Genomic DNA, 15,396 nt, shown 5'->3' with positions numbered 1-15,396 from the left:
CTCTCTCTCTCTCTCTCTCTCTCTCTCTCTCTCTCTCTCTCTCTCTCCCTCTCTCTCTCTCTTTCTTTATCCACCTTCAAAAAAAGTCCTTTTGTTTGATATAGAATTTTATTTCAAAATTGTACTTTTCCTCAGCATTTGATCTTTTCTAATATTTAATTTATCAATTAAAGACTTTGTCTTTAAAGAAATCCTTCTAATTGTTTTATAAACAGAGTCTCACTCTGCAGCCCTGGGTTGCTACAGATGAATCTGGCTTTTAATTAACAGTGATTGTCCTTCATGTGCCTCATGATGTGTTTTTCAATGCTGAGCAAAAGTAACCTTTCTAATTGTATTTAATGTTTTATTTATTCTTAAACCTCATTATTTTTGTTCTTATGATTACATAAATATGGATTTGTATCTATCTCTTGTTCATGATTTAAATCTATTCTCTGTTTTATAAAATTATCAGTCAGTACATAGTCACATGTTCTCTCTAGGCTATTCTATTTTAATTTAATCTAGAGTTTACAATAAAGCTTTTAAACATATTGATCTTTTGCCTTTAACATTTTTTTATTTTTTTCAATTTGCAACAATCAGAGTTTTGTTTAATTGATAGCTGAGCTTATTCTTTAGTGAGATCTTGAATATTATTTAGAGCATTTATGAATATTTATTCTACTAATTTATGGAGAAACAATATATTTAAGTAATATATTTCCAATAACTATTATTTCTCTTGACTATTAATACCTCCTGTTTGATGAAAATGTTGTTGTTACTTCCTGATAAAGTATATATTTACCCATTGGCACACTTTCTTTTGATATATATGTTAATATTTACAAGGACTAAGATGTGGCTGTTCATTGAATTTTCCTCTACTGCTTCCCTATCATATTTTCATATTTACCAAAAATAGATCATAGATATTAATGTTCCAATGATGAAAATAAGAATCATTCTTTTAAGATGGTGCTACCTTTTACCCATTCATTTAGATATGATCATTAATATTAGTCTTCTAGTTACATATTCAACTCAACTGACTTTTATTATAGAATATTAATAAATAAAATTTACAAAGTTTGATATAATTTTATTTTGGGTGCTAAGATGTTAGATGCTATGTTCAAATTTCTAAATAGTTTAATCTCATCTTTAAAATATTTTCCATTTTTGGTAGTCTATACTTGAGTAGCTTACTTCACATATGCATGATATGTTTTTGAAACATTACTTGCATATAACTGCAGATACCTCTGCCAACACTGATGCAGGTTGATGTGCAGCAGCCCCTGCTGCTGAATTTACATCATTATGATCTTTTCTTTTCTTTCACTTTCAAGGCTTGACTTCCTCACTTTATTCTTTTTATTCATAGTCAGTCCTATCCTTTTTTCTCCTATGTGGTCCTGGTGAGTCTACAGGGATTCATAGGCTCTCAGCATAGATGCAATCTAAGAAAAGGCCTTGTTTTAAATAGGTAATGCAGACATGTTGTCTAGACTATAAATGCAGTCTTGGCAGCTTCACTACCTGTGCTAAACTTGTCTGGGGATATCAAAGGCTTAAACTATTTTAAACAATCTATTTTGTGTATTGGCTCAGCGTCCTTAGATACAGATATTAAAGTGGAATTTCCTGTGCATGAAAGGGATTTACTAGCTATGATCTCAGAAGAACCTCTTAGGAGTTGGAGGATAAGAAATAATGATTAAAGTATATGTATTCCGTGAGTTTAATTTTAGTAGAACATCTCAAGAAATTTTGGACCATATGTTTCGATGGATATTCCTACCAAATTGTAGATAGTACGGTGGGATTACGTACCCTTTCCCAGATTATAACTGAATATTCACTTGATGGTATAATGTTAATGAATCTCCTGGATAGTATTCTCGTATGTTCACAGGTAATCTGAGATATCACTGGAAAAATCTACAAGTGAATCTTGAGGAATACTTCCGCTGCTAAGGTAGGGCACAGTGATCAAGGATAAATGCTCTGAGTGACAGCTCACTAAACAAGGACAGATATGATGAGAGATGGCATACTAAATAAGGACAAATATGGAGAGGGGCGATACACTGAATAAGGGCAAAGATCCCCAGCCACAGACAGCAATATCATCTCTTAATTTTTGCACCTGTGAACACTGTCTTTTTCATAAGTCAATACCTATATCAAACACCAATTTCACTGTTAGTCACTACTACTTATAGTTCTTAGAGGCATTTTTTATTGTATTAAAATTATAAGAAATCTACAAGTCTGACCGTATCCATAATTTTGGAAAGACAAATTTGACTCCATAAATGGACCCAGCGTTATATAGAAGGATTACAATTTAAAAAAAAAATCATATGCTAAAGTGGAATGCCCTGATAAACATATTGATTAAATTAGACTAACAAATAGACTGGCAAGCTTTTCCCACATAGTTTCACCTCCCTTCTCTACTCCTATTCCTTCTTCTGCACCTACCATTAAGACCAACAGTTAATAAGTGGCAACCTTTTATATAAAAACTGTTCTCCTGCTGGGCATAGTGATATATGCATTTAATTCTTGCACTTAGGAAACAGAGGCAGGTAGATTTCTGTGAGTTTAAAGCAATCCTGATCTACATAGTGAATTTCAGGCCAGGCAGGATTTCACAGTGATATACTGTTTCACACCCATCATCATCATCATCATCCTGAACAACAACAACAACAAACAGCTATTTCCTACCCTTTTTTCTGAGACTCATCTGTTTCTAGATGACCTCTGCTGAAAGAGTTATGTGACTGGGTTGCATTAACTAGATTGTCCATCCAGCTGATGTATGTGACAACTACACCCATTTGATTTACAGGATCTTTCTGTAGGGACTAAAAGGATGCCAAAACACATGGTGACCTTTAATGGTATGTATTCAAGTTAAACCTCCAGTAACACTATGAGCTCCCAAATCACTTAGGGGATTGCATCCCTCCCCTTGCCTTAAAGTAGATCCTAAATACATAATAAATTAGCATCCATAATAGAAGTCAATGAAAATTTGGATGTGTGATGACTACAGTAGCTATACTAGCATTGTTTATTTTTTAAATTGTAAAATATATATATTTGCCTTCAGGAGCCCTTGATACTAAAATTCATTAAAATGTTCTGAAAAGTCTGCATTTAAGTAGCAGGTAAAGTATATGGCTTAAAAGCTAAGATTAAAATACTTTTTCTATCTATCAAACTTTTAATGTTATGTGAGTGAATGTGATTGTGGGTGTGTGGTGTTTATATTTATGCATGTGTCATGTATGTACATGTATAAGCATGTATACTTGTTAACGGAGGCCAAAAGTTGATGTTAGTAAGCTGACTTGATCATTCCTGACCTTACATTTTGAGACTGTATTGCAGTGATCCAAAATTTCACTTACTGAGTACACTAGATCTTCAGTGAGCTACAGAGATTCTTTATATTTTTTCCTCTTTCCTTTCCATTGCAGTATCATGGCAAGGTTTACAGACATTCTGCACATTGTCTGGCTTTTCTGTGGTGTAAGGTTATAAAGTCAGGTTCTCATGTTTTTGCAGCAAGCACTTTTCCTACTGAATTATTTCTCTAGCTTAGATTGTCAGCTATACTAAATCATGAATGAAAATTTTCCTTAGCTTTGCACCTTCTGCCCAATGCTTAAAGTAATTACTGATGGTCAAGAAAACATGCAGTAATTTTAGAAGATATTGAACAGAGACATCCTAATGCTGCCTGACATTCTCAGGAGTAATTGCTGTGTTTCATAAAGCAATCTATGTTTGATTTCCTTGCCTGTTACAAAAGCAGACGATTCTGAGGCTCAGAAAGTCCCTGATCATTCATTTCTCTGTGCACAGCTTCCATATTGAAACTACAAACTAGCTCCTTGGGGAAAGTCAGAAAAATACCACTTTGTCAGCTACAAATTTCATTTTTCTGAACTCTCCAGGCAGTTTAGGTAACCTTTTACTTGCATGATAAAAGGCAAATAAAGTCAGCTTGGATGTTATATTTTACATGCTTAATATTCTTCCAATTGAAATTATTCCCTAGAAGGTAAAATCCCCAGAAATGTAATTTCAAACAAGGAAAGTTCACAGATAATTCAATAATATTCATTACTGCAGTATCTGAAATTTTCACACAAATATTCATTCTAGACCATGGCATGGGATGTAATTCAGGTCAGTTTGAGAAAAAGAAGATTCAAAATGAACACTTGGGTTCAGTTTTCTTTTCTTGCTGTCATAGGAATAAAATGATGGCTTGTCCCCAAAAGTGGAAATAGGTGAATCCCAGTATCATTAAGAATAGGACAGTAGCAAAAGTTCTTAATCAGACTTAATAAAACTATAAAATTCTGCTATTTGTCATCATTGCTAGAAATCTAGCAGGCATGAGGGTCAAGTACACCAGTATCTCATCCACATAGGGAAAAAAGCTAATCTCATAAAAATTAAGCATCTAGGGGAGGTTTCCCAAGGAGGATATGGAAGTAGGGGGATAGATACGGTCTGTGTGGGTACTGCAAGCAGTACAGACAGACAGAGGCAATATGCTGGTTCTATTATGCAGAAGAGTAAGCATTGACAATGATGGGCTATACATTTAAAAACGCTTGAGAAAACCAAAGCAATTTGACAGTGTTTACCGGAAAAAGAAATCATAAGTGTTTCAACAAGCCACATGATGATCTACATGTTTGAAACATGGAATCCCATTAATATGAATGCTTTGTGGTTTTAATGTATTATTAAAATATTAAGAATACTTTCTACTGTGGAATTTTAGACAGCATCAGTTTTTCTCAACAAAAATACTGACGATAGTTTGAACTTGTTCATGATAATGTTTTTCTGAGACATTTTCTACCATGTGGCCATGATAAGGAGTGTTTGTTTTGTGTTTTGTGTTGTTTTTTAGTAAAAAACATGTATTTAATATGAAAAAGTGCAAGATTTTACATGTGTCATTGTTTCCTGAAATTGAAAATTATTTGGGGAGTAAATAACATAATAATCCCTTCCTTCCTTTCTAGGCTATTGTCTCTGCAGTAACATAATTATGTCCATAATTATTGCTTCTTAGATATTGTGTATGGTATTTTGGAAAGCAAATGCATGTTTTATTTTAAAAGGTCAAAGCATTTATACTCAACATTAATTTTTTTCTGGTATGGCACAATGAAATCATATCCTCAAACATGTTATACAAATAGTCTGCTACTGAGCTCCACCCAGCTCTGAAGATTTAATAAGCATCTATTTAATTTATGACATTGTAGAAGAGCACTTACATTTTAAATATGTCTGACTTCATTTATGATATTTAAGTATGAATGAGGTGAATTGAATTATTTTTTAGAAGGCCTTCATTAGAATTTTTCCTTTAGTGGCACAATTCTAAAATTCTACATTATTGAAAGTTTTTAAGTTTGTAAAGCAATGACTGGTTATATTGCTCTGCCAGGAGCTGTGTGAGAATATTCAGAACATTTTCTAAAGACCTGGCTGTAACTATGCACAAATTTGCATGCCCCCCTGTAGACAGAATTATTTAAGATGTGTAAAATAAGTCAAAGTCCTACCTAAAATTACTTTTATTTCATTGGTGATATGAGTCAGAGTATACTTTTGTTAATTTGTGCTTAGAAAAATTCAAGATCATCAGCATAAGAAATTATTAAATTGAGAATGAAAACTTTCCATTGTTGTTTAAACTCAAGCTCCAATTTTTCTTTTCAATAAGATGACACATATTTCAACAAAAGGAGATACTATTCAATTATCTATTGGTTATAAAGACTTCATTCCAAAGGCAGCTATGATATGTGGCATGTTTTAGATACTAGAGGAAAATAATAAACTCTCTCGAGCATTTGAGGCATTTCCGTGAAGACTCATTTGCTCTCCTTTAACTGTAAAAGTACCTAGGTAAAGTTCATATTTGGGAAACGTATAGGATACTTAGACCTTGAGGGAAGAAGGACAGCTCTCTTATAATTTATAGTACTTGCTGAACTTTGGAGTGGTTTATTATCCCTGCCAGGTGTGAATTAGACTATTACTTTAATTTTTAAGCCTAATTGAAGCAAGTTCTCTTAAATACTGCCCAGGACAATGGATACTGGCTATGTATATACTTGAAATTCCCAGAGAAGGGCTGTGAATTACGTTAGCTGGCTGCTTATAAAGGCAAAATCCACTAGGTTACATACTTCTTGCCTTTGTTCAATCAGGTGCAAACTGACATCCTAATACCCTACCTGCCTACATGAAATCAAGTACATCCTGTGCAGTTGAGACAGCCAACCTTATTTACAAGAGTGAAAACATGTGGCTTGTTATCTTAGATGAACAACAGCTCCCAGCATTCCAGGATGTTGTCCGTGTTTTATAGCTCTCTTAAGCCCAGTAATTAAAACTTAAAGCATAACAGCTTTTCATGTATTTTATTGAATATTCATGATAGTCCTATGAATTAAAAATTAGTTCTCCTTTAGTATGAGATACTGTCTTCATTAGTTACTATAAAGAAATGCAGATACAAAGCTTAATTCTATTTGGTTGCTTTAGTTTCTAACATGCCTGCTGCTTTATTTTGTGGTTCCTAAGTTTAGTCAGCTTCATGTGATGGTATACACTTGTAATTCCACCATTTGGGAAGTTGACACATGAAGACCAAGGAGTCAATCGGAATGAGACACTATCCTGAAACAACAAAGAGCTAACTCTAAATCTGTAACTTTTACAGGAAATTCTCTCCCGTCTTGGTCACTCCTGAATTATTTGCTCTTAAATGTTGTTTGCTTTGTGGAAGGCAATAAAATCAGAGATGTAAAAACCATCACAGCCAAAAACTACAGGATCATTGACAGATTAAGGCCCTTGTTTGTGTGTGAAAATATCTGACAACAGGGAAGCTCACATTTATCTAGAATAATCCAAGTGTTTATGTTGTGAAACAAAGGCAGTTGCTTACACTTAATCAAGAAAAGGTGTGGCATCTTTGAAATGGCATTTACACTGGTAATTAACATTTCAAGAGATCAGCGTGGACATAGTGTAAAAGCCCACACCATGAATGCAAAGATTATGGTCATGCAGTTAGATTGGCTCCTGTTTGCCCCAACCACCTCTTTACCAACTAAGGGGCATCAGTTTTGGGATAACTCAAATGCAGCCTCAGCCCACTCATACATCCCATTCTGAGTGTTAGGTAAAGGCATAGCAAAGGCTGTCATCTTACCAGCTGTTTTATACACAGAAAATCGTTTTGTAATATTACTGTTATTTGTGCTGTTTAGAGCTATTACTACTTCACATGAATCTGCCACCACAGAAGGCAGCAATGACATTGAGAAGCAAAAGCCAATATTGTCATGTATGTAAAAGACACAGAGAAAGCTTTCTATTGTATTCTTTGTTTTACTGATCCCTTTACATTATTGATGGAAAAATTTCAAATTAAATAGAATACATGAAAAATACTTACTGCATTCTACTATGTCTTTGTCAAGAAGCCAATAAACTGAAAGACAAGATTTAGCTTTTTGTGGAATCTGCTATCATAGGCATTTTAAAAAGTAGGGTAAAGGAAAAGAATTTCACTTATGTACAAGTATGCTTGCATTCTTCTCAATTAAAAGAAAAACAAAATTGACTAAAATGTGAAAAACTCTCCTTTTAGTAAAATCAAGATGATTGGTAGACTAGAGAAGAGTCTCCAAATACCCTTCTGAAAACTTTTGTATTCTGTAACTATTCCTGTTTCAACTGTTAGAATGGGTTCAGATTTTCTAATGAAATCTAAGATAATGCACTTATGTTTTATTTATTATTTACTTATTTTAATTTATTAGTCTATTTTCAAAATTTTAGCTGTATAACTCAATGTCATTCTTGCTTCCTGCCTTTTTATAAATAATCATAGTATGTCTAACTATGCATGAAAGTATGTCAGGCTGTTTGAAAGTCATTTCCGTTTCTTTTGCAGACTACTTGTCTTCTTCAATCTGACGTCTTCTCTCAGAAATTTAAAATTAAGCCCTAGAAAATTAAACCTGATATATAGTCATTAGCAAAAGATTTGGTACTGGCATATATCAAAAACTTATAAAAAAAAAAAACCAAATTCTTCCCCGAAATATAGTATAACAAAGTTGGTATTGAAAATCGCGAAGCTAACAGAAATTGATTTCTCTGGGTAGACATCAGTACAACATTTGTTAGTAGATATGAATAGTGACAAATGTAACAAATAATCTTTGTCTGTAGATGTCTCCACTATCATATTTCCCATGATATCTGATTTTTAGCTATGCTAACTGGAGCTCAAATACAATGCATACGTACTGTTTCTGTTGTGAATGCAAGCCAATAACAATTTAACATTTAGTAGGCTACAATATTTTAGATATTATCATGCCATTAGAAAGAGATTGAGTTCTCGACCAACTGCGACTTAATAAATAGAGTGATAAAGTAATGGAATAGTCTTGGGGTATTTTTTTTTTAGGCCATGAAAATAACAACAGCAGTAACAGCAGTTAGAAAACAGAATCTCAACTTAGGAAAATGTGTTTTAGATATTAATAAGCTTTCAGGTTTGCTAGAACACTCTTCCCGAATATATGACGCTATTATGATTATTCTCAGGAGAATGGTAAAGGCTCCTGTTTATGTAACTATTCTCTTATGGTTCCATTTATTTATTCCTTTATTTATTCAGCAATGAATGTGAATTAAGCACAAATCCCTTGCATCAGTCATAAAAGGTAAGCACAGACTACTGACAATAAATCACTTCAAATTGCTTGTGTCTAAATTGGTAGGAATAATATCTAATCAAATCATAGACGACACATTGCCAAAATTGCCAGTATCTATGAATTGTTTTTCATTAAACATTTAGTTATAGACACATATTTTCAGGCATTAAAATGTGCATTTTTATGAGAAACTCACTACTTCTAACATACTGTGGTAGTTTCAATATTGAATGTCCCCTAAAGACCTCAAGTTGAAGCTGTGTTTTCAAGATAATGCTGTCAATAGTGGTGGAAACATTAAATGAAACTGGTGGGAGAACTTTCTGAGAACAACATTGATGGGGATTGTAGCAACCTGTTGCTATATCTTCCTCTCATATACTTCCTAAATTTGAGATGAGTAGTTCTCATCATAGGTTATTTGTGCTGACTAGTCATGGACCAAATGTAACATGACACAGCTAATTGTAGACTAGACCATCCTAAACAATGAAACTATGAATCATACACATATACACATACACACATACATATGAAAATATACATGTATATAATATACACATTTATTTACATATGTACTATATATACATATTATAGTACTAGAGCATTTTGTCATTATTCATGCTGCTGTGTTGATTTTACATCACACATTCCCTGAAGCTTTGTCATTTTTCCCAATATAACCAACCCATTCCACATTCAAATGTATAGGTATGATGTCTATGTTTCCTAAATTCTCCTAAGTACACAACAAACATAAGAAATTAGCCTTTGTTAAAGACCTTACTGCCATGACACTTGCTCAAATTAAAAATATAAAGAATAAAATGAAGAGTATCTCTGTTCCCAAACCTCGTTGCAATGACTTCTCCAGGTAAATATCAGGAAGGAGAGAGACTATAACATGTGTGATTCTCCTGTTATCGCCTAAGTCATAAGTCTATATAAACTGCCATTTTGATACTCGTTTGTACTGCACTGAAAAACTTCAGCAGTTGTTTACATCAATATATCTTACTCTTTCCAATATATTTTATTTAAGAAAAAGAATTAATAAAATTCTATGGTTTTGGTGACACTATGAGTTTTGTTGATTTTCTAAGCTTTAGGCTCTTTTTCCCCATTATTTTATTCCTGAAGTTGTTAAAAAATTCTTTCATCTAATGGGTTACCACATAAGTCTATTTTGCTTTGTAAGGGTTAATAAAACAAAATTCTGGCAACTTTTTCCCCTGCTTTTCTTGTTTCATTTCCCACGGGAATTTTAAAATAGTTTTTAATTTTCTTTTTATTTTTGACTTAGTAGAAATATATCACCTTGTTTTTTACAGTGAGTTGTATCATGTGCTTCCTTCATGAGTTATGATGTCAGGTATCTTTGCTAGACTGCATAATTCTTGCTGGTCTCAGAACAGCTTATACAGCCGCAAATATTCAACCTTGTATTCATAAGCAATATAATATCCAAGTAACCACTTGGTATGTTTTCTGGTTAGTCTTATGTCAACTCTAGTTAACAAAAACTAGAGCTATCCGAAAGGAAGAAACCTCAATTGAGAGTTGAGAGCTTCCATAAAATGTAGCTGTAAGGCATTTTATTGTTAATAATTAAAGGCAGAGGTCCCAGCCCATTGTGGGTGGTAGTATACATGGGCTGATTTTCCTGGGTTCTCTAGGTCAGCAGGCTGAGCAAAGCAATGATGAGCAAGGCACTAAAAGGCCCACCCACATAATGCCTCATCATCATCTCCTGCCTCCAGTTTCCTGCCCTCTTGGAATTCCTATCCTGACTTCTTTCAAAGAACAGCAATATGAAAGTATAAGTGAAATAAACCCTTTCCTTCTTAACTTGCTTTTTGTTCATGGTGTTTCATTACAGCAATGGAAATGCTGAGACATTACATCTAGATTATTCACTAAAACTAAATCAACCCTGTTCTTGGCTTCCTTGACTAGACTGGTAAATATTTCATTTTTTTTCATGTCTCCTTTTTGCTCTTGAGTGTGTGTTTTGGTCCAGGCCTAGGAGCTGTGCTTCAAGCTGCTTCTTGATTGTTACAAAAAAAAGTATATCCATGTATTGCGGTGTTGCCTAGATGATCTGAAGTTAAAAATGCCTTCACTTTTTTAGCAGAATAATAGGGTTTTGGTTGGGTAGACAGACTTATGTTTAAAGAGGATACATAACTGTTTCAAGCAAATAAATAATATATAACTTTGTTAAGTTCTTAGATTTTCTGAGTAAAAATGTTTGAAAGGGGAAAAAATAGAAGTTCTGAATCTAATTGTGTGTAATTAGTGCACTGTGACTGTCTTCTTTTTTATATTTTAATCTTCTAGATTTATGTCAGTATTATCTAGGATCTATGTTGTTGGTTATCATTCAGCATATCTTAATGAACCATACAAACTGTCTATATGGAATGGGAAACCTGCCAATCAAATCTTTTCGCCCATCAATTACTTGACTTTCTGTTAGAAATTATTTCTTCCAGTAAAAACATAATTTGTAAAGCTAGTTATTCATGAAAATGGATTTATCTGGTAACTCATTAGATGCAGAAGATTTGTGAAAACATCTGAAAAAATAAAATGATGAAAAAATTCCTATACTTTAGAAAATAAACAAAACTAATGATGTAGCTAAGAATAAGTAAGTAGAAAGTTTTGGAGAATTTTAATGGCCATTTCCTAAGATTTCTTGACACTGCGGCAGAATCAAAAAGTATTTTAATGAACCTAAAACTATGAATTCAATAACATCAGTGTTACAAGGGAAAAACACTTCTCACTATATTTACACTTCCTGCCTAAGTCCTTCCAATGTCTATAACAAGGTGGGGAGCTTGTATTTACTTCAAATCTCTCATTAGTCACCCCATTTTATTTTTTCCTCAAAGTTATTTTCAATTGAATAATGAATGTGATGGGGTGTTTTATATTGATAAGGCATGTTGTGTTATATGTGATAATATGTGTTGCCTCTTAGTTTTTTCAGTGTATCTAACATTTGATTTCACAGGCAAAACAAATTGTACTCAAAGCTTGCTCACAATAAATGAGAAGAGGATCACAAAACCCAGCAGCCACACACTTTTCACTTATGATTGAGGCATGTCTGCTACTCATGAATTCAATTTCCTTCCATTACATCACCTTGCAAAACACAGAGGACATGGGGTTCTAATGTGCTACTGGTGATACAAATTCACAGGTAGATGAACTGTACTAAAAATAAATAGAAGAAATTAAGACATTTATTTTTGAAATTAAGGACTTTCATTTCACTGGTCAAAAATTAGGGCAACGATAGAGCTGATTAATTGAAAGGATAAAGTCAAAGGTACAGTTTCTTTTAATGTTATTTTTTCTTTTTTGTTTCCTTTGTTTTGAATTGCCGTATTTATTACACAAGGTAGTACTTTTTGAATGGCTATTTACACAGTTGGATTGTGTATTAGTGAAGAGTCCTTTCTGGCATGTTCTAGGTCCTGTGTCTGGTTATTACTAGTATTTGTTCTAGGTCAAATCTGTTTTTAATAAGTGCTTGTGTTATTCTCTTATTTTGATCATTTGCCTCCTTAATAAACTAATAAATAATGTCTGTCTTTACAATCCTATATGATGCTAGTTCTGATAAAAAAAAGACTAATGACTTATTATCAGTGCCTATGTAATAGTGAGAGAACTTCTCCACATAGTATTAAGTTGACATTCCCTCACATCTCATTGGCTGGTATTAAAGCACATACTATATATAAGCTCACCAAATATTGGGGAAAGAATAAAAAAGAAAAAATAATCGGCTTACACTCTCATTCTGCTGAAGCAGTCATCTCATAGCTGAACAACATAAAAAACCCAACCCCTCACCTCACTTGCCTAGCAACCCCCATTTTAGGGGCATCAAGTTTCTGCTGGAATAAGCACATTCTCTCCCACTGAAGCCAGACAATGAAGTCCTCTATTACATATGTGCCAGGGTCCATGGACCAGCCCAAGTATGTTCTTTGGCTGGAAGCTCAGTCTCTGAGAGTTCTAAGGGGTCCAGTTTAATTGATGGGGTGAAGAACTCAGGGAGGGGAAACCAGGAAGTGGGAGCAATATTTGGAATTTAAATGAATAAAAGAATTTAATAAATTTTTAAAGAGTCAAATTTGGAAGATAGAGGATTACAGAGTATAGCCCTACAAACAGGCAACTATTACTTTTGTCATGCAGTACACAGCTTCTTAGCTTATGTATTTGTTGAAATTCAGTGGAAACTAGGTCTTTACTTTCCTGAGTATTTACAAAAACAAGGAACCATTTTTTGAAAAGTTTTGAGGTTGGAAGGGGAGAAGGAAGGAATTTTTGCCTTTTTTTCATCATTTTTATAGTCTCCTTCAGGCTTTTTCCCAGTCTGCTTTTGTACCATTTAATTACATGCAGGTTTTAATGTCAGTTCTAAGTTGAGGAACTAGCAATAAAATAGATGTGAATAGTCCAGAAACAAGCAAGACAATAAACACAAATAGTCAAGGAAAAAGCAAGGCAATAAACAAAGTGCTATGATCACTCCTATGATCACTATTCCTAAGGGCTTATCAGGATGATCAAACTATCTGAGCCAACTTCCCTGTCCTAGTCCAAAGTCATTTTCATGTCTGAAGCCTACTTCCTTGTTCTAGCTTAAGATTTTGATTCCCCCCTGAAATTATTTCTTTGTTCTAGTCAGATTCCTGCCTGAAGCCCATTTTCTTGTCCTTGGTCAATGTCAGATTTCTGCCAAGCAGCCTCAAAAGTTCTCCACATTTCCCCCTGTTTATTTCATAAGCAAGACTGAGCCTGTCTTAGGTCATTCTGACAATAATGCCTTCTTTACTGAGTCATGGAATATGCATTATCAAAAGCAATGCACTTCTGTCTTAGGTTGATAAGACTCTGTGCAGAATTTTACCCATCCTTGGCTTGCCAGCCTGTTAAATTAATAACTCTGACTGGGGTTCTATTTTCACTTTCAAGGCATGTACTTTGGCAGGAATAAAACTATTCCCAGGGCAAAAGGGCTAGCATGATCAAGCAATATATGCCATTCTTGAAGCTTGACCAAAATAGAAATACTGACCTCAAGCCATGGATAATTTTATCAGCAGTATCTGTAGCATCAAAGCTCAGCAGAGCAACATTCTTTAAATTCATAATCTCACTATGCAAACTTAAAACATCCAGAGAGGTATTAGAATTATGCCAAATATTCTGCAAGTGTCTTTAAACTTTCTCCTAATTATCATGACTATCATTGTAAATTTTAGAAGTAACACAACTTCATTGGCATTTGGCATGACACTAGAGATGGCTCCTTACTCTTAAAGTCTGAACCTCTTTGCAATATTTGGAATAGTATAAAGAGTATCAATCCAATGTTCCAAATGCCTATCTAAATCCTCTTGTAAACTCAATACATTAGTAACTTTGTTTTTTTTTTGCTAAATGATTAACAAAAGTAGCTATCTTAACTTCTTGTGTCAAAGCAATTGCAGAAGCAGTGGTGCTTGTAATCAATGTAATTAAAGCTGTTATACCATCAATAATCAAGATCACTAACCTCTTGCTTCTGCTTAAAGCCTAACTCACTTCTTCCAGTATTTGAAAGCTTTCTTTTCTTTTCTTTTCTTTTTTCAGAAAACCAAGGTTCTGTTATACTCAGCACAATAAAACAAAAGCTGGTTAGTAGACCTCCATAACTGATATGCCAGGTTTCAACACACTAACACAATTAGAAAGTATACAATAAATGCAACTTTCAATAAATACTGTAGAAGAAACAAAAGTAATTTAACTTGACAAATAAAGAAGCTTTAACACATGCACTAACTCTTGTTTGAAATCCAGATTCTGTCCCAAATTTATCTCCTGCTAACATAACATCATTGGGAACTGCAGCTAACTTTCAAATATGTCTCTGAAAATGTCCAGATCCAGTCTTCCAAATGAAGACTGTTATTCCCAATATTGGATTGATTTCTAGACAAGTCCATGATAGAGTCTGAATAACTGGTCACATTTTAGAAAAATTTCAAGTGTCATTATAACTTTTCTTTTGGCTCTCTGTCCCACAAGGTCTAAAATCTTGAGGCAAGGTAACTTGTCCCATCTGAGATATAGGAAAGCAAAGGTAGGTCAGGAACATATGTCCAACACAGCTTCCCAGTCACCACTGTCAGGGCACTCAGGAAGCTCACAGGTCAACATCATTCTTTGTTCCAGCAACAGCATGTTTCATCAATCTTTCTGGCAGGCACTATGCTTCTTCAGCATTCTACAGAAAAAAACACAAACATGCCCTCTTCCCCATATTAGATACCCGATTAGGATCATGGCATATGCCAGTAAGTTGATCCTTCCTTTTCACCTAGGCATAAGTATGCCTAGTTTTAGGGTGCCATAGACACTCAGCAGAAATCCTTGGCATCCATTTTTTATTGGCTATTTTATTTGTTTACATTTCAGATGTTATCTGCTTTCTCCATTCTCCCCTTCCCAGAAACTCTCCATCCTATCTCTCCTCCTGCTGTTATTTTCAATATTGGATTGATTTCTAGACCTGTCCATGGTTGAGTTCAAATAATTA

This window comes from Grammomys surdaster, unplaced genomic scaffold (genome assembly GCF_004785775.1).
Source record: "Grammomys surdaster isolate TR1022 unplaced genomic scaffold, NIH_TR_1.0 191, whole genome shotgun sequence".
NCBI classification, from domain to species: Eukaryota; Metazoa; Chordata; class Mammalia; order Rodentia; family Muridae; genus Grammomys; species Grammomys surdaster.
This window is presented reverse-complemented; position numbering follows the sequence as displayed.